Genomic DNA, 21,296 nt, shown 5'->3' with positions numbered 1-21,296 from the left:
CTCACTGTTTTCAATGGGACAAAATGCCCCATTTAAAAAATAAAAAGCCTACGAAAGGCTTCTTAAAGCCTTTCAGCGGCCGGGGAACAGCTTCGGAGGAGCCACGGCGGCACCTCAGCCATGCCATCCTTGGCCGCCGAAGGCTCAGGAATGGGCTGTTAGAGACCGACTTTACAGACAGACTTGCTTCTGAGTTCCTAGAGGCCTCCCTATGTTTCCAAGTGAACACAATCGTGATCAGGCCATACGGCATCAGGTGCTGCACACAGAAGCCCAGCTAGTGGAGTTTCCAGGACAAAGCGAAGGGAAATGGCCGCGGTAGCGAAATCACAGTCCAGAGGAAACCAGCATTAAGGAGAAGTAGGAATCCAGTGATAGGATTCAGGACGAACCGGAACATGAACCTCCAACGGCTATGGATTCTGGATCCCACCTTATTATATCTTCTCTGCTTCTCATTAATTTTTACTGGGGGGAAGATCCAATTAGTTTCCTTTCCTGGCTTCTAAATGATTTTTCATCCCTGTAATTAATGGGCAAGTCGGAGCGAAGCCGCATGGCAGGCAAATTGCTGGTTCAGGGGAGCGGGGGTAATTTTCTAGATATGATAATGAGGGTTGCTTTCTTGCTTTTAAATAATGAATTCATTATGGGGGGATGCAAAAGGGGAAACATCCAAAGCTTTGGATTTCTCTCCCTTTACTGCTTATTGAGGAGAGTCTAATTAGCGAATGGTGCCATCATATCTGAAGGCACTGTCTGCAACCACAACTGCCCCATCATATTTAGGTCAGCAGAAAGATTCAAACTCCTTGGCTGCTAGCTGCGGGAGTAGCACGGTCACCATTGCCAGCAGCGGTAGGTTGCTTCCCAGTTCTTTGTCACTAGATATTAATACACTATCACATGATGTGGGACTCTGGCCAGGGAGGTTCCAGGATGGAACAGGCCAGGCAGAGTGTTCTTCACACTCACACTCAAATCTCTCTCACACACACACACAACGCCCACGTGGTGTCATGGTTAAGAGCGGTGGTTTGGAGCGGAGGACTCTGATCGGGAGAACCAGGTTCAATCCCCCACTCCTCCACATGAGCACAGATGCTAATCTGATGAACTGGGTTGGTTTCCCCCACTCCTACACATGAAGCCGGCTGGGTGACGTTGGGCTAGTCACAGCTCTCTTAGAGCTCTCTTGGCCTCACCTACCTCACAAGTTGTCTGTTGTGGGGAGAGGAAGGAAAGAGTCTGTAAGCCGGTTTGATTCTCCTTAAAGATGGTAGAGAAAATCAGCATTTAAAACCAACTCTTCTTCTTCTTCTCTCTCTCTCTCTCTCACAGACACTGTTTTCAGACAAAGCATTCCTACCTTTGGGATAAATGTTCTATAACATGCTTGAGTCAAGAATGCAATCACCCACTGACAAAGTCAGCGTGATGTAGTGGTTAGGAACGGTGGACTCTAATCTGGAGAACCGGGTTTGATTCCCCACTCCTTCACAGGAGCGGCGGACTCTCATCTGGTGAACCGGGTTGGTTTCCCCACTCCTCCATACAAAGCTTGATTGGTAACCTTGGGCTAGTCACAGTTCTCTCAGAAGTCTCTCAGCCCCACCTACCTCACTAGGTGTCTGTTGTGGGAAGAGGATTGTGAATTGGTTTGAGACTCCTTAAAGGTAGAGAAAATCGGGGTATAAAAATACCAACTCTTCTTCTGCTCTTCTTCTTTCTATAAACCTTCATTACTCACCTTGCTAGCTGGAAGCTGTATGCACTACCCTCTCCTACCTCTCAGGCCAATTTCACACAGGACAGACTTGGAGCTGTTTATAATGCATAGAGCACCTACACTGGTATACTAAGTTGCTTAACAAAATGGCAAACAGCAGATTCCTGACAATGCAGATCCCCTTTATATGGATTTCCGTGATATCCAACGTAGGAGAATTTCCTTTGTTGATGTTGACTTTGCAACAATGACTTTTGCCAGAGATGCACTTCTTGCTCGCTATTTTGTGTTAGGATGAAAGGGATGTGATTGTTGGATGCAGTGATTCATCGGAAATCGGCCGGGGGTAGCGTGCTGATAGCTATAAATGACCCAACAGACAATTGGTGCGCACGCGGCATTACTGCTTCCCCTGTAAACCTCACACGAGAGGCAGAATGATTGTCTGTGGCTGTGTCTCCGGCTCTGGCCCAAAGTTAGCAGGAAAATCAAACTCCCCTCTCTCCCTCTCTTTATCTAGATCAGGTGTGGGGAAGGTCAGGCCCGGGGGCATTTTAAGGCCCTCGAAATCATTTGGTCTGGCCCTTCGTGGGTCCTGGCAGACCTCTAGCTCAGAAGGATCTAAGACTGGTGATCCGCCCCCTCCAGGGCCATGGAGAAACGTATTCCCTCTGTACTACAAGAGGGCTGGGGGCAGAAGTGGCGACAATGGAGGGGTTAAAGGGGGCAGGGCCAGAATGCACGGGGGGGGGGGGGTGAGTTCTTAGCCAGTGTGTCCTCATTTCATCCCTGCAGGCGGAGGTAGCAGGAGCTGTAGAATACGGCCCTGTAGAATCCGGCCCCGACCATGCAGAGCAGGAGCAACTCTGGTGTACAGCTGGACAGCTACGCCTAGCTGGTGCAACAGACCATCCTGTGCCACCAGGTGGGTGAGTGCACCACCGGTTGGATGCCTGCCTGCTTGCCTGTGCCGGGGAGGGGTCATCTGGGGCAGCTGCCTGCTTGGGGTTTGGTTGGCTAATTTTTAAGTTGATAATTTTGCATGGCCTGCGAATGATGTTATAAATATCCAAATGGCCCTTTGCGGAAAAAAGGTTCTCCACCCCTGATCTAGATAATGACCTAAGGGCTGGACAAAGCAAAACAAAAGTCAATTTACAAATTCTGAAGCGGGGAGAGACAGAGGCATTAAAATTCTGATACTCTGGTAACAAGTTTGGTAACAAGTGCCCCCAGCAGTTTGGGGGCACACTGGTACATTGTGTGAATACATGAACACATGAAGCTGCCTTATACTGAATCAGACCCTTGGTCTATCAAAGTCAGTATTGTCTACTCAGACCAGCAGCAGCTCTCCAGAGTCTCCAGGGTCTTTCACATCACCTACTTGCCTAGTCCCTTTAAATGGAGATGCTGGGGATTAAACATGGGACCTTCTGCATGCCAAGCAGATGCTCTACCACTGAGCCACAGCTCCTCCCCTCCCTGTGATCGGGAATGTGGCTCTGGCTCAGGGGTAGAATGCTGACTTTGTGCACAGAAGGTCCTAGGTTGAATGCCCAGTATATCCAGATAATAAAATATCAGATAACAGGTGACATGGAAGACCTCTGCCTCAATACCCGAAGAGTCACTTCAAGTCAGAGTAGACAATACTGACCTTGACAGACCAATGGTCCAGCTGAGATGAAGGCAGCTTCATGTGTGTCTATGTGGGCCCAGTTAGGTAGGAGAGTATGAACCTACACAGTCAATGGGATTTCCAGAGCAAGGGAAAGCGCTGTAATACCGAGAACCATACACCATCACCCAAGCCATAAACCCCTAGCTAAAATGCAAATACTCCAAATTAAGTTATTTGTGGGTTGCAGCTTATATAAGAGTACACCAACAGTAAGTATTACACCTTCTGACCACCACTGGGATGAGATGACTAATCCAGTGGTATTCACTCCAACTACGACCCATGATTGTTTTCCCCCTGTAGTCCTCTGTCCCTTATGGCCACGTCCCTGCAACTACCACAACCTGCAAAGCAGCAATTCTAAGGCGGATCTCAAAAAACAAAAAGCCATATCTTGTGATATCTTTTCTTATGACCAACTAAAATAGCACAAAACAGCATGGAAGCTTTGGCGTTCTGGAGAAGTGAAAAAGCATACACAGTTCTATGTTATTTTGGATAGTCTTAGAAATAGGTATTACATGGTTTTTTCCAGTTTAAATCGTCGCTGTGGACTAAGACATCTATAGGCAGCCTTATGGCTGCCTCAGATCCCACAGGCTGCCAAAACAGAATGCTTATCATGTGAGGGAGGCAACAGCACGGCAACATGGGGTGTCAGATTGTCACCCTGTCAAGAAAGAGAAAAATGAGAAACTTTGCTCCCTTTTCATTAACGAGAAAATGTCGCAAACTGCAATCTATAGACCGATTAATTTTTTTCCCCCACCACGTTGGAAAACAGTTGCATATAAGCAGCACCTGTTGATTTTAGGCCTTTCCTGCCAGGAACACCCGAAGAAGCAGAACTGTTGCCCAGCCAGAACTCCAAATGAAATTCTTCAACAAAGCATCTAATGTAGGGGGTTGGGTGTGTATCCTGCACTTCCTAAAACAACAACGCCCCTGCCGTTGCTACCTAAGGTAGCAAGCCAGGTGGGAATCTGGATATGTGAGCTTTACTAAGCTGTTTATTATCGTGATCTGTTGGATGTGTGGCTTCATGACTGGGTGTGTTCATGACATGGGATGGGCATTTGTCTGGATGCATTGCTTACATGCTCCGCATTCCCATGATAAAATCTTCTTTAAAAAGGTGCTTGTAATGGAGACTAGCCCAGAGTTCCCTTAACGTGGTACCTGTGGGAACCACGGTACCCACCAGTACTCTCCTTGGTTCCCACTGGGCTTTTTAGAAGGTAGGCAGGGCTACTGTAGGGCAGCACTTGTGCTGCCCTCATTCAAATGAAAGGGTTTTCTATAGCTACGATAACAGCCACATGGAGGATCAGGAGGACTGGTAGGCACCCAGGCTTTCCTTAGTCAGTGCTTGGATCCATTTCCCCCTTTAGGCTTTCATTCTTTATATCCCCCCTTCTCTTTCTCCCTTCCTCTCCTTTATTCCCCTTCAGAGATTCTTTTGCAAAGCGAGGAGGGATGTATCGCTTTTGGCTCCACCTCCTGTGGCAGCCATTTTGGGGTGGTGTCCCCACTACCTCGTCCCCAAATTCCAAAGGTGCCCACAGACTCAAAGGGGTTGGGGACTCGGGACCAGCCACTGTACCTGGAACTAGTAAATGTTTCTTAGAACATTCTCTACATGTTCACTTCTTGGACTACATACTTCATGAGTGAGACGTCCTTTATCCTCTGTGTTTTGGCTCACTTCCTTGAGTTACCTACTCTTCCCATTTTTGTGTGAGTTTTCTGTTACGAAGTCACTGGTAGTCACTGGAACTACTTTCGGCTTCAGTCGGCGGGCCAACGTTTCCTTGAATGTCTTCTAAACGTTTCACTCTTTAACACGTTGGTACGTTTTGTGTTCTACGCATGTGTTCTAAGCGTGAGGGACTTCACCTTGCTTAGGGTCATACGGCAGTTGTGCCCTTCTTGGTTGACCTGTGCACAGGAGAGGCTTGATAATGTCACCTGGAGGGGCTAATACTAAGGGCTCCCACACCCAGAAGAGAGTCGCCAAGCCCTGTGACAAGCCATTAAACCCCAGGGAGCCTAATATGCAGGAGAGAAGTTACCCCAAGAACACACTTGGGCTGCTGTAGAGAGCTCTAATTTCTCATTGCCACCCACAGAGCTAACCTTGATGAGAAAGCCCTCGGTGCCGGCATTCAGTGACTCCCCCTGAATGCGCCTGGGAAATGGATACAGCATTATCGCCAAAGGAGTTGTCTCGATAACCTAGTTCATTGCTCGTGATATAGAAATTACAAAAATTCCAGCTGCTATTCGATTGCTTCTTCTCCTCCCATTCAGCCCCAGCGTTACCTACACGGCGCTGCAAATGGGGCACAGAAGCTCCGAAGTGTCCACCGATCTCCGCCCTGGCCTATTCCCAGGCAGCTGGCACGTTTATTTGGAACATTTTCATGCTGCCTCTCCATGAGCCTGCCTGAGGTGGCTTACCACATAAGAATAATTAAAAACGCCAAAAATTAATAGATATTAATTAGAAGCTAGCATTTAAAAGCCCCAGCCCAGCATAAAAACAAAGATCATAAAAATTGACCACAGACAGCTTAAAACGATAGCTTCCAGGCTAAAATAGTGTTTTAAAAACAACAACGCCTCAATTAAGTGCCAGGGTAAACAGAAATATTTTGGCCGGGCACTTAAAAGAAAGAAGACGAGTTGGTTTTTATATGCCGACTTTCTCTACCACTTAAGAATCAAACCGGCTTATGATCACCTTCCCTTCCCCTCCCCTCCCCACAACAGTCACCCTGTGAGGTTGGTGGGGCTGAGAGAGTGTGACTAGCCCAAGCTGGCTTCATGTGTAGGAGTGGGGAAACAAATCCAGTTCACCAGATTAGCCTCTGCCGCTCATGTGGAGGAGTGGGGAATCAAACCCGGTTCTCCAGATCAGAGTCCACCGCTCTTAACCACTACACCACACTGGGAACATAGCATCAGGCAAGCCTCAAAAGGAAGGGCATTCCACAAGCGAGATGCCACTACTGAAAAGGCCCTGTCTCTGGTTGCCCCCTACCTTGCCTCTGAAGGGAGCCATGGAGAGCTTAACAGGACAGGCTGGACAATATGGTAGTCCTTCAAGTGCGCTGGCTCCAAGCTACTTAGGGCTTTAAAGCTAAGAACCAGCACTCAGAATTGTGCCCAGAAACAAACGGGCAGGCAGTGCACATCTATCATCCCTGGAGTGATATGATCCTTGTATCCTGCCCCTGACAATATGCACACAACAGCTCCACGGCATGTCCTGTTTGAGGCTAGGATAACTGAAGATGCTACACAAAATGGCAAGCCCTATTTGCCAATCAGACTCTTCTCCAGTAAACACAAGAAAGGATCTATCCCTATCAGGCCAGGAACCTCCGAGGAAGACAGTCCACAAGCTCTGTCCGCTTTCTGTACCTTCAGGCAGTGCCTCGGGGGGGGGGGAATACCTCCTATGGACGTTGTGCTGCTTATGAAATAGTCACAAGAATAGCTAGAGAGAAACCTGTGATTTCTTTACAGCAGTTGCACATTTGTTTGTTAACGTCAGTGTGCATCGAAATGTACTGTTCCGATTCCTTACAGGAATGTGGAACTGTTTGTGGCAATTGACGTCTGTGACATACACGCATACAACCTCGTGTACACCCAGCGATATCTCCGCGTGACCTGAAACGTATTATACGAAGAAATCGGCGCAGAGTCCGAGTCAGACCGGCAACAGCAACTACTATTAGAGCAATTAAGCTGCACTGCCAACTAACGCTAATGTTATCAAGCAAGTTCTCAGCTATGGCCAGCAGCTGGGGAAAGGTGACTGGGGAGTCTTAGAAGTCAAGGCATCTATGGGAGAAGACAGCTAGCGGGGAGAGGGGGACATTAAAGCAAAGGCCCGAGAGCCTAGACGAAAAAGTTCTCTCCTCAGCTCTGCATATTCAGCCCCGTCTGCAAGGTACGTTGGGATCCCCTGGTGACAGGCAGCCAGGAGCTAATTAATGCTCATTAATCCACATGGCTCCTGCAGGGACTGGTCCTGGGAGCACTTAGTCAATGTTTACAGCTTGGCTTTACAGCTTTCAGTCAATGACCCTCACAGTCTCGCATGTGCGAGCCGAGCGGAATGAGTAGGTGTTCCCCACCATCCCGACGATTTTTGGGAAGAGGCGCCGGCAAAGCAGAGCAAAAGGCCCGGAGCTGAGCGGAGCAGTGGGTTTCTAGGCCCGAGTCATGCTGCTATTCTGGCACCAGAACTAGTGTCACGGGAGGGCCACCTTGAGGGAAGAGCCCCTCCAGGTGGGCTGCCACCAGGTGCTATCCACATAGCCACCTCTATTTATATATTGTGCTTATTTAAAAGTGTATCCCTTACCCTGCTACATTCAGAGAAGCTTTTTAAACAATCCATTTATTTCATAATATGCAACTCATGAGACTACATTATACGTAACATATAATACAATATCCACAAGGTCAGATGTAACAATCTAAACAAGACTAATTCTTTAAATTTATTCCAAAAAGTAATGAAGAGAGACCGGACTTATACAAACTCTGACTGTCAAGTTTGATAAGTTTGTACAAGACCATCAGAGTGGCTTTTAAGCAGTCATAAGAGACATTCAGATAGCCTTGGGTGGAAAGGCAACATAAATATCTTTCAAATGAATAGATAAAATAAAACAAATCACTTTAAACAATCAGGGTATTAAATAGGATAAATACTGCAGTGCATTGCTAATTCGATTCTGCTAAAAGCCTTCAGAAACATCCATTTTGTATGAGCTATGAAAAGCCAAACTGCTAAATGTGACATCTGGGTTCATATACCTCTCTTCTCTCTAGGATGGTAACTGGGGGTGCTAATGGGGGGGGGCAGATTTGGCCCTGGAACCTCCAGGCGTTGATCCACAGGCTCCAGAAGAGCATTAATCTGGATCGGATGATGTTTCCAATCCTATTCATTCTAAACCGAAGAGGGCTGGGGTTTATCGGGCAACAAGTGCCTTTTTCTCCTCCCGCTGCCTCCCCTCCCCACCCCACAGTAGGCAGTGAATGTGTTGCTTAGCTGGAAACTCGATTAGGACTTTTCCCCCAAATTCTCTGAGCCCCTGACCAAATTAAACTGGAACTCTTCTCCCCAGCTTGGCTCCAACCAATTATCACCATAATCATGTCTGTGCCCAGTTATCATATCAATTAGCTGCAGCCTTAGCAGAAAGGTGGTGGGGGCTATAAATGAGAAGATGACTGGGGAAGAGGACATGTGATGGATTGGAAGGAAAGAAAGAAAGAGGGAAGATTGTGAAAGCACAACAGCTATTTTTGTTTTCTTAGAATTAGTTATCATATTGGCCTTTTAATTGTAAATCACTGCTAAAATGCACATGCCACTAGAAGAGTAGGACTTAATCCACAGCACCAAGGTACATCTATCTTGGGGGCACTTAGAAACAATGGGCTATCTTGGGCTCTGATCAGACTCATATATAGAATACTAGCATGGAGGGCCGTCTATATACTATATTAAAACACACTGAAAGCATTTTAAATATATGCAGCGGCTGCACCATTTACTATCATGTTTAAAATGATCCAGGTGACCTTTAGAGGTGACAGCGCAGAAGCATTCAAGGTAAAAATAAAAGCTTTAAGACAACGTTGCATCTTTGAACTGGGGTTGGTACAACGAAGCAGAGTCTTCCCTTAAACAAAGGAGCAGGTTAACCAAAAACAGAGGCTAAATTAATTGAATTATAAACGGGAGCTTTGCTGGAGACATCAGATCATGCCCCCACCCACCTCTCTACCCAGAAAAAGGCACAAAACATTATTTCGGTTTTCATTTTTCCCCCTCTACACCAAAATGTAGGAGCTTTTTCTGAACACCCTCTGCCTTTCACATTGTTCTTTTTTTACTTTGAATACCTCTGCATGAAGAGTTTTTGAAAGATCACCCTCTGATTCTTGAGCATTAGTTAGTCCAATAAAAGGTATCGCCTCACTAGTTTTATACATTTTAATTCTGAGAGAGCATCACAGCTGCTGAGAGTCTGAAACACGAAGGAAGCCTTTTAAAATCGCTTTGTTTTCCTCCAGAGGTAAACAAGATAACCTGACAGAATTGATTGAAATCTTAGTTACACTGCACACTCATAAAAAAAAAAATACACTGATTCAGAAATATAACGTTTCCTCTCATCCCCGAAAAGTTCAAACCAACACTGGAAGGGGCCTAGAACCTGTCTTTATTTTTAAGTATTAATTTTAAGGCGGAGTGCCGTTCTCATAGCCCCCTCTTACCTATAGGCATGACCGAGGTACTTCAGAAGAGTAGAATTATTGCCAGTCTTCCCCTTTGTCCAGCTGCAGTCATCCCGGGAGAGGCCTCTAAGAAGTACATGGAAGCCACTTTGACCTCCTCCATAAACTAACACTGCCATCACGTACTGGAAAGGAATGTTCTGTTACCGTCTCTGAACAGGTCTTTGGCAGAGAAACTCTTCCACTGCTGAAAACCCATTTATGTCCACTCATTTCAACCTAGCCCAGGAGGAGAGCTGAAGGAAGGCTAGAGGGGTTTTTTTTGCTACTTACTGGAGTATCAGGTGCAGTGAAACTTCCTCCCTTTGGCTCTACAAGGAATCCTCTTTACTAGTTCTGAGACACAGCCTCCTAAGGAAGGGGGTACACTCGTTCTTTTCCACACCCATCACCTAATCGACCATGACCGATTTAAGTTGAAAGGGAATCCCCACACCACACTGCCATTATGTGTGGCATAACGTATTAGGGTGAGACAATCGTTTCCTTCAGGACGGGAACTGATCTGAATTCCAGAGGTCTTGAAATCACAGTCACTCTACAGAACAATGCAAAAAGCTACAGACGAGATCTCGTTTTTCTGAAGGTGTCTTCGAAAAGCAATAGCCTCATTGTTGTAAGTTAAGTTAGAAAGCTTCCTGCCTTCCCACTAATCCACTGCCCCATTATCTTTGGGTTGTGATGACTCAGGAACCTGCATAACACTGAATATATTGTACGATGGGCTAAAAAAATATGATTCATTACCTGTTTCCAAGACTGGTGGGTTTCATTCTTTCTAGGCCCCAAGCAACAGCCACGTCCGTTATGTTCAGCTGTTAAAAGGAACATAATCAATTTCCCATGGAAACTCAGATGTGAAACTGGGGAGGGCCACAGCCCTTTCTCATACACTGTAGGTCACAAGAACTATGATACTTCAACCATGAACACATGAAGGTGCCTTATATTGAATTAGACCCTTGGTCCATCAAAGTCAGTACTGTTTATCACTCAGACCTCTCAGGCAGAGGTCTTTTACATCACCTACTTGCTTAATCCCTTTAACTGGAGATGCTGGGGATTGAACCTGGGACCTTCTGCATGCCAAGCAGATGCTCTACCACTGAGCCACAGCCCCTCCCCATACCATCCTATAGGCCAGAAGCAGCTCAAGATAGACAGTGGCCCAGTCCACACACAACAGTCAAACCATGGTGTAGTCAATGTCTGCTCCTTCTTCCTTTTGCAGGCTCTGATTCTCCCCCTTCTTCGGGCAAGATGTGGTGTGCTGTGACATCCAAATGGAGCAAAGTAGGTGAGACAGGTTCCTGGGGCTCGATACCACCCCAAATCATGCCTGTCACTTTCCCACCTGCCTCACTTTCCCAGGGAATTCCAGCAGGAAGATTATTTGACAAGACAGAATCTGGGCCTGGGGATAACCTCCCCCTCCCCCCCCAAAAAAAGAAGCCCAGATCTATAATGGAGGGATGAGGTTCCCTTACAGGGACGAGAGGGTTTACTTTTAAAACTGGGACAAGAACAACGCTTATTTAGAAAAGAAGCACAAACTGAAGTCAATAGAAACAGTGAGCACAGAGAAGGGGAGTGGCCGTTTTTAAACAGTACACGCCATGGGGGAAAAAACCCTTTTCCAGGCAGGCTTTTGCTCTGTTACATTCTTCTTCTGTTATAAACATGCACAGCTTGTTGCTGTAACTCTGGAATCCTCTCTCAGTTCCAAGACAGTTCCAGTATCAGGACACTGTGCTTACCCTGCTCTCCTGCTATGCTAACCCTTCCACCAAACTCTGCTTTCTCACTCCCAGCCTCCCCCCTCCTTCAAATCCTGTTAAAATCTTAAACTCACTCCTGCTGGTTGGGGGAACCCTGTTCTCATTGGCTTCTCTGCAGCTGGGTGGTTTTTTCTTCCCTGTGTGTCACAGTATGGTGCACTCCAACTTTAATGAGCCTTCAAACCAGAACTGGAAAACCACTTGAAAAAAACATGGTTTCCGGTTCTAATTAGGAGAGAAACTATCGTTTTGTGCAAACTATAGATTGCCTGGTTTGGACATCAGAGCATTTTTCATTTTGGACCAACTTCTTGAACACATGATGCTGCCTTCTACTGAATCAGACCCTCGGTCCATCGAAGTCAGTATTGTCTACTCAGACCGGCAGCGGCTCTCCAGGGTCTCAGGTTGAGGTCTTTCACGTCACCTACTTGCCTAGTCCCTTTAACTGGAGATGCCAGGGATTGAACCAGGGACTTTCTGCATGCCAAGCAGATGCTTTACCACTGAGCCACAGCCCCTAATGTCAAAGAAAGGGCGAGATTCAGAGCACATGAGGAAGAAGAGACAAGGAATGGGGAGGAGAGGGTACGCCAGAAGGAAAATCATTCATCGAACCCTGGTCTGGCCGTGACGTGTGAACAAGTTTATGGACACACATGCCACTTCCTAAGTTCTAAGGCTGCAGCACTACAGTCTCTAGGATCATTTTTGGGTTAGCAATGCCTTGAGGAGAACATGTATCATCCCACTTCCTAAAACGACCGAATCAGTCCTTCGCTACAATTCTAGGAGGGTGGGTCCATTTCCACTCTCCTTCTCCCTCCTTGTCTGCTTCCAAAAATCCTCCCCGAAGAAATCCCACAGAGAGCAGAAAAGTTTGAAACCCGGAGGTCAACGCTTTCACTCTCTAGAGGCCTCGCCAGTCCCACATACTGCCATTACCATTGGGGTTTCCGCCAGGCCAGTTGTAACTCAGCCTTACCAGGTGTGTTTGAAAACTCATCATCGCCGCTAGGCAAGAAGTAATTTTAAATTTGCATGCATGATAATCAACACATGCAAATGAGCAATGATGTGTTTCTTTTTTTCCTCTCTCTCTCTGGGTGAAATAATAACCTTAACTAATCATCCTTCGGCAGGAAATAACCTTTTCCTTGCCTGAAAGCGATGCACAGAGAGCACAGAATAGGGGCAATCAACTAGACAATATACTGTACCAGAAGCTCAGGCCGGGACAGCATGGCCTGTGATAACAGGAAACTAAGGCTGTTTCATAGGACACTAAAAGCACCTTTGAGCTTCTCACGCTGTGTGTGTACGCACGGATGAATGCTGTTAATATAGGACAAAAGTGCTAGAGGAGCCTTATTAAATCTTATGTACGTCCTAGCAGATATTGCATCTGAAGTGTTAACATGGCAAGATGCAAAACAACAAAAAACAATTTAAGCATCGCATGAAAATCTCCAGTGGTGAAAAAATCCAAAGGGGTAAATTGCCCTATTTCCACTGGAATCAATTTGTCCAGATAGCGAGTTGCTGGCAGTAAAACATCCTGATGCTATTGAAGCCGATCTGCAGGACACCAGTTAGCAACAACTGTCCTCGCCGCTCTGATAAACTAGGTATCGCTGGCAAAAAAGAAGAGGATTCCTGTCCCTCCGAACACAGCAAAGAGCTGACAGGATCTGATAACAAACTAATGAGGAACGGGACACAGACCGGGCATCAGCAAGCACTGACAGAGCACCAGGTTATACATTTGTATGCCTCCCCCCATTAAAACAGATAAAAGGAAGTATTTCTTCACACAACGCATAAACTGCGGAACTCCCTGCCCCAGGATGTGGTGATGGTTGCCAACTTGGAAGGCTTTAAGAGAGGAGTGGACATGTTCATGGAGGAGAGGGCTAGCCATGGCTACTAGTCAAAAGGAATACTAGTCATGATGTGTTACCTATTCTCTCTAGTATCAGCGGAGCATGCCTATTGTATTAGGTGCTTTGGAACACAGGCAGGACAATGCTGCTGCAGCCATCTTGTTCATGGGCTTCCTAGAGGCACCAGGTTGGCCACTGGGTGAACAGACTGCTGGACTTGATGGGCCTTGGTCTGGTCCAGCATGGCTTTTCTTATCTTCTTATGCTGGTGTGGACAGCAGGGAGGTCTTAGCCAGTTGGCAACAGAGGTAGCTGCCCCAGGCCCCACCCTCCCTACGCAGAGGGGAAAAGAAGATAAAAAGCACAGGCTGCTGTTGCCACCACCATTCACACCCAGCCCATTTGGAGTTTAGGCCACGCACTAGTTGTGACACCCACTTGTACCCACCCCATCTGGGACTTTGTCAGCTGGCTCAGCTGAGGCTGTTCGTTCCGGGCCATTGGGCACGGGTAGCGGCCTTCAGCAAAGGCTCCTGCCTGCCTCACAGAGGGCCAGGGACACTGCTTGTTTGACCCTGGCAGGGTAGGCCAGCAGGGATTTCCCAGGGGGGTGGAGGTGGCTGTGATTCTGGGACCTCATCCTCAGAGCCCCAGAATCACCATGATGGACAGTCCCAACTCATACATACCTGCCCAACTCCACTGTTGATGGCAATGCTAGTTCACACAGAGTTTTTTTTTTTTAAATTATGAACTGGGACAGAGTCTTCAGTGGCCCAAGAAAGCAGAAGAAACGAAGAGAACTGGTTTGCCAAAGAGAGGAAATCACCACCATAAGGATATGTCAGGATAGCAAGTTTCTAGGGTTGGGTGATTAACACACAGAAGTGGCAAATTCTAAGTTTGGGCACCCTTGGTTTCAACCTCTTCATTTTCTAATAGACCTATAGCAGGCTCTGAATCTCAAAAAGAGATGAAATTTTCTTATTACCAGGCAATAAGAAAAATTTCTCTAGAGGGAGGGAGGGAGAAAGAGAGATTTGTGAATAGCACTGAAAGACATTGGGCGGGAGTGAGAGAATTCTGAGAGAACCGTGACTGGCCCAAGGTCACCCAGCTGGCTTCATGTGGAGGAGTGGGGAATCAGACCTGGTTCTCCAGATTAGAATCCGCCACTCTTAACCACTATACCACGCTGGAGATTATGCGATGGTTGGATCTAAGATGAGAGCCTGTGTGGCATAGTGGTTAAGGTGTCAGACTAGGACCTGGGAAACCCAGGTTGAAATCCCCACCCGCGTCATGGAAGTTTGGCAAATGACCTTGGGTGACTCACACACACTCTCAGCCCTGACCCTAACTCGTATTTGGATGGGAGACCTCCAAGGAATACCGGGGTCATGACGAGGAGGCAGGCAACAGCAAACGACCTCTGAACGTCTCTTGCCTTGCAAACCTTACGGGGTCCCCATAACTCAGCTGTGACTTGAAAGCTAAACCCCCTCCCCAAAAAAGATCTAACACGCCTGTAACAAATGAGCTTTGCCCCTCCTTCCCTCCCCTTTGGCTGAACCACCCCAAACAGAATCCAAGCCAATCGCCATCCCTTAATCGTTCCCCAGCATGTCGCTTCCAATCCCCAGGCGGTTGCTGAGACTGGGCAGGAGGGAGGGCTCATCTGCCATGCTGATCAAAGGAGGACGGATGACTCAAGAAGCAGCGTGTGTGTACATGTGAGTGGCGGAGGCATCTGCACGTATGACGAAGCATGCACACAGACAAGCAGATGTGGTGCAGCTAGTACGTTCAGTGCTACTGCAGGAGGCCCTTAGGGAAACAGTCTCCCACCACCACCACCACCACCCCGCTGAATGCAAGACAGGTAACGCAGCTCCAGAAACTGGCTGCAGACGCCCACACGCTCCCCGGCTAAATAATAATCATTAATGTTTTAAAAAACCCATATACACAAGCGAAGAAAGAGCCACCCACACATTGCAGGATTGGATGGAAAGGAAATACATTAAAAAAATTGCACTCCCCACCACCCCAGCTTCCAGCCCCTGGTCTGTCTGCACAGTAAACCATCATATGCCAGACAACCTCTCCAGCTCTCCTGGAAATTCAGACTTCTTGATTCTAAGGAAACGCTCAGCGGCTTGCAAATGGCTATAATCACTACAGGAATCTCGCTCCCACATCCCACATGACCAGGGAAGGGAAGGGAACTGTTCTTGTCACATCGATGGTTCTGGTCGACACACATATACGCACCATCCCTTCAGATTAGGAGCTGGTGAGGTTTCTAAGGCGAGGTTGTGACTGTGCAGGGAAATGTTGATTTAGATATGGTTGAAGGGCTCCTGGCTCAGAGGCGTTTAATACTGCGGTGTCGTTCTTTAAAATACCAGGATCGCGGCTTTGGGCAAATGCCCCAGGCTCGCATAAGCAAAGGTCCTGTCACAGACTGTGCACATGCCCACAAGGGCTGCAGCGGGACTGTAAGCAGCTCACTACCTCCAACTGGTGCTTCTCGGCCCATTTCCCATGCATTTCAAAGGAATGATGCTGATTTACCAGAGGATCCAATTTGATCCGCCCCTGCAAACTGAAGCTATATATACCAGGCTGGAACCCTGATCCATTTGCACAAAAATCTCAAGACTGAGAAAAGGAGAGCAGGCCATACAGAATGCACCCCAAATACAAATAAAACAAGAGGCGGGATGAATGCTCATGTTTGGTGCAAGAAGCCATTCTGCTATCTGTAGGGTTGCCAGCTCTGGGTTGGGAAATACCTGGAGATTTTGAGGGTGGAGCCTGAGAAGGACACGGTTTGGAGAGGGGAGGGACTTCAATGCCACAGAGCCCAATTGCCTAAGCTGCCATTTTCTCCAGGGGAACTGATCCCTGTCGCCTGAAAATTAGTTGTAATAGCAGGAGATCTCCAGCCACTACCTGGAGGTTGGCAACCCTAGCTTTTTGTCCCAGCTTCCTTCATAAGCTAGGTTGGCACAGCATGCTGCAGACCCCCCAGGGCATACTTGCATTAACAAAGAGCTGATTTTTGGAACTTCTTGGTTCTAGGTGGAAGAATTCCCTGGAAATCCATGCTGGACATTCTTTTTATAGCAAGAATATCCCCTAATTTCCAAAAGGAACTGGTAAATAGCATCCTCAGAAATGGACTCATTCCCCATCATTCAGGCATTATCTGGGATTTCAAAGAGAAACTGGAGAAAAACAACATTAATAGAAAGAACAGTGAGGATTACAATATTCACAGAAAGCCTCAAAAGGCTGGAAAGCATCTCTGTCTCACGACATAAGCATGACGCTAGCCACTGAAAGGGGATTTTGTTTGAAACTACTGATGTCCATGCAATCGCCACCTACCACCAAAGCATTTAATACGTCATGCAATGGAGACAGGGTACCAGCCTAGCTGAATTTGTTAATCTAATGTAGGAGGAGGATGCCTGATAAACCCCTTTTGTCCTACAGCGTTGGCAGGTTTATGGCAAATCCTCTTTACAAGGGGTAAACCCAACCCTGCGTGTATTTACCTCTTGCACTTGCCACGGCTTTATACCTCAAGCATGGAAGTTCCCTTTCCCTTCCTTTGCTGGACACAGACCCCAGTCTATGAAAGTCCCATGAGCTTAAAGAGCAGGGTTACTAGCCGCACCCCTCCAAGGATGGGCTTCCATTAAGACTCACGTGAGAAATGAAGGATCTCGATTTCTTCCCCCATTTCACCATGTTGACCTGCTGCTTTCGCCGTATTTGGGGATATGAAAATGTTGGGACTATTATTTGAATTTCAGCTGCTGCACCTAGGGCCTTTCCAGTGGGTGCCATAATTTCACAGGGAAATTTTATCTCAAGAAGTATATCACCTGAGCAGATGGAAAGGGAAGAAGAATCTATGGCTGGCCTCATATCTGAATCAGAGCGGCTGACTTAATGTGTCTTCTCAACCTGATTTGAGCCACTGACCAGGATTGCTTAACACTACATAGTGCAAGTCCTCATAGTTCCAAGGCATGACATTTGTGATCAGAACAATATGGAAGATGATTCCCCGAACCAGGACTGGCTTTCGGCCCGTTCTGCAGAATGCCTTAAGGGATACAGACAAGTCAACATCATCATACAGTATGGAGGAATAAGGTTTACAGATACAATTGATGACAAACAAAGCAATGTACAAAGAAGAAAGGCTTGAGGGCCTAAGATGGCAAGGGAGAGGGATAAAGCCAAACCTTTCTTACTATTTTTGGAGCAGCTGGGAATTATGATCTCAATTCCCATTCTACTAAGCCAGATGTTTATTGCCCACTTAGTGCTCGGGGCTTTTCTATGGAAAGAACCTCAAAACACACACACACACACATATATATATACCGTATATACTCAATATACACTCAATATGCAATGCTCAGGAGCGAAACCTGTTTTCAATATCAAGGCTTACAGGCCAACCCTAAGCAACGCTGAATGAAGTCAACGGACTTAGAAGGGTGTTTACTTAAAATTGCACTTAGTTGTGCATCCTGTGAAGAAATAATACAGAGGAATCGCATTATGAGCAGAGTGTCTTTCCTTCCCGCCCACCCCCCAGATGGACTACAACCATCTTAAACACATTTGAGCTTAGAGAGCAGAACTTCCAAGGGTGACGACTTTCAGGTAGACTTGAATCATGGTGCCTGTGACTTTCAAGCATCAACAGAACTCAGTAATTACGGTTCCCATGCATCCAATCAAACAGGCCGCATTTCTTTCTCAGAACTGAGAATAAAACCAGTGAAAATAAAGGAATAAAAGGGAGAGGGATGATACTGGAGTCTCTTTGTTTCTCAGCATCTGGTCTCCTGGTTATTCTACTGCAGATACGATTCGAAATCTTCTAAAGCTTCTCCTGCTTCACAGCGTCTCCTCCTAACCCTACTACTACCCCAGTCATGAGCAAACAGCATTGGACTGGACCAGCATCTAACCTTGCCAGTGCTACACTACACTGTCAGGTCTGTTTTTGTCTTTTCTTTATATATACCTTTCTGTTCCATTCTATTTCATTGCTAGATTTTGAGTTTTCCCCCTCTTCTTGTTCTCCCCCCCCACCCGATGTTTTGAAATAAATAAATAAGATCTACAAGATCCAAGGCTTGGAGGATGCTTTCTTACAGATCCCAGCAATGACTCCCCTCTTTTTGTCTACTCAAAGATGGAAAGCAGGGTACGACAGACAGAAATGGGGGAGGGGGGAATTCAGACCACAATGAAAATCTTTCATTTGTGGAACAAGACTGCCCGTCTTCCTCTTCAAGTGCCAAAAGGCGACAGTTTCATAAAGCAAGGCCAAATCCTACCTACTGCATGCCGACTATTTATTTTAACACACCTCATATTTTCCCAAAGCAATTCTTGTTTAACACCTTTCAATTTCCCCCACATTAGCCAAGTTAACCAACACTGTAAAAAGACTGGGGGGGGGGAGGAATAAGATCATTCATTTACTGTTTGTAATCAGAAAGATACCATAGGGAATTGGAGGGTGTGGAGGGCCTTGTTCAAGGTAAATTTGGGGAGGAGATGAAGAAAAGGACAGAGTGATTACTAGCAAATTCTTTATTTGATCATCCATTCCATCTGTTTAATTCTTAATCTATATTTTGCTCTTTCTGTCCATCCACTGCCCCCTCTTGCTGATAATGCCACGTCTATATGCGTACACACACACACAATATACAACACTCAGGGGCTTAACCCATTTTCAGTATCACACAAACACGCACCAGCCCCCTTTCTATTCATCTCCTTTCCCTGTGGCGTAAGGACCATTCTCATCCCATTTTCCAGCTGAAGATGGAGGCCACACGACACAACCACAAGTCTGGACCTATTCAAACCCCACCTCCTTACCTCCCCCCCCCCGGAAGAATTTAAAATCAAAATGGTTTGCAGCAATCATCAGTCTCTCTGCCTCTCCGCCAGACCCGTTTGGGAGCTGGCCGTTTTTAAACCAGCGTATTTCCAGCCCCCAATCCCCCTTCCCTTCTTCCACACTCTGGTCTGGTGTGGAGACAGCGGGTACCAACGTGGAAGCATCCGTTTAAAGGTCTCCAGTCCTCTGGACCATCCCCTTCTCCAAATCCTCTGCAGGCCTTCCTATCGGTCAATGCCAGTCAGGAGAGCTTCCGAGGGGCCAGTCCAGACCCAGGCACAGGTCTGCTTCAGAGAGGGAGCGGAACCGAGATCAGGCCCTAGACGCCACAGGACCCTACCCTGGGACGCAGCTCTGGCTCAGGGGACCCACCGACTGTGCCCCAAAGGATGGAAGGGCCTGGCCTGAGGTGAAGCAAGGGGCACCTCAGCCCGCCCCCAGAGCGATGTGCTGGGCCGCGGGGGCGGAGACCGGGGTGGGCATGGAGGGTGGTGGATGGCACCCTCCCAGAGCCATCACAACAAGCCCATGCGCGCCCCCCCCCACAATTAACCATTCCGCCCGCATCCTCCTCCCATCTTGAAATTGTGTGTGGGGAGGGAAAAATGAATTGCATGTGTGTGTGTGTGTGTGTGTGTATGCATGCCCCCCTCCTCCTCGAAAGCCTGCCTGTTACATAAAAACACGTATCAGGGAAATTGGGGGGGGGGGAGAAAGAGAGACGCCGAAGGGGCAGCTGCCGCGATCTTGTCCTAGTTCCGGCTATTTTTTTCCTGCAGCAAAATTGACCAAAGGGGGGGGAGAAATAGGACCCAAAGCCCAGATCTGGAGAAACAGATCTTTGTGCATTACGGTATTTTTTGAGGGTGATTCTTCCCCCCCTTCCTTCCTTCCTCGCACACTCAAATATATACAAAAGCGGCGGCGGGGGGGGGAGAATACCGCAGTAACGGCGGCGAGGGGCAGGGTATTCTTTTTGCAGATGGCTTTGTCTCGGGTACACGCAGAGACCGCGGGGAGGGCAAGCGGCCGCCTCGTCCCTACGCGGAAAAAGATTCCCCCCCTCCCCGTTTGCAGAGCCGGATCACAAGATCCCCGGAGAAAATATATAGGGGGGGGGCGCGACGGAGAGGAAACGGTCCCTTCCTCCCAGAATCGTAGCCCAGTCAGCAACACATCATCCCCCCCCCACTACCAATAATTTAAGTCTCCGTGGTGCAAAAAAAGCCTGGCTGCCAGAGACGCGGATCCAAACCCAGGTCCGGCAGCACACAAACCACCACGGGGTGGGGGGAGGGGGGGGAGAAGGAAGGCGCAGGGTTTATGTGTATGTGTGTGTGTGTGTGTGTGTGTGTATGTGTATACACACACACACACACACACACCATCCATGCCGCCTGTCTCCCATCCAAAAGCCTGCCAGGATCCACTAACGCTCCCCCCCCCCGCCTTTAAAGACTCGCCATCCGTCCGATTTCTCCAGATTTCCGAGGCTAACAGGGTCAGCGATGGAGGGATCGGGGGGGGGGGCAAAGCTCAGCGCTCCAACCCCCCCCCGCCACCCACCCACCCCACCCCACCCCACCGAGCCAACCCCTCGGCACGGAAAGTCCCCGCTCCTTACCTTCCGCGATCCTGTCCCGCCGGGCGCCTCCATTCAGGGATCCCTAATCCATCCCGCCGCCGAGACGGCAGCAGGGCTCCAGCCCCCCGCAGGTATCGGGGACGCACGAGGCGATCTCGATCTCCTTCCGATCGCTCCCCCCTCGGGGCGTCGATTTCACAGAAACGTGGCGGGGGGGGGCGAGACACACACACACACACACACACCCCGACGAAGCGTCCTGGTTTTGTCTCGTGCTGCCCCCGGAGGGACGGCGAGTTAAAGCGGGAGGGGGGGGCGAGCGAGGAGGGGGGAGCCTGCTGGAAATCCAGCCCCGTC

The 21,296-nt window shown here is 48.0% G+C and overlaps 1 protein-coding gene across 3 annotated transcripts in view; it reads right to left on the bottom strand.

Moving 5' to 3' along the window:
* The window catches only part of ADGRL1 (adhesion G protein-coupled receptor L1), a 151,817-nt gene extending 130,768 nt beyond the window's left edge, over positions 1 to 21,049 (bottom strand). For all 3 annotated transcript variants that reach the window (XM_056851003.1, XM_056851011.1, XM_056851019.1), the window contains exon 1: positions 20,979 to 21,049. The gene's annotated coding sequence lies outside the window, so the exon portion shown is untranslated. The remainder of the gene's footprint in view (positions 1 to 20,978) is intronic.
* Positions 21,050 to 21,296: the final 247 nt, after the last annotated feature.

This window comes from Euleptes europaea, chromosome 1 (assembly GCF_029931775.1).
Source record: "Euleptes europaea isolate rEulEur1 chromosome 1, rEulEur1.hap1, whole genome shotgun sequence".
Taxonomy (NCBI): domain Eukaryota; kingdom Metazoa; phylum Chordata; class Lepidosauria; order Squamata; family Sphaerodactylidae; genus Euleptes; species Euleptes europaea.
The sequence above is the reverse complement of the archived record's forward strand: the minus strand, read 5'-3'. Positions and strand labels throughout refer to the sequence as shown.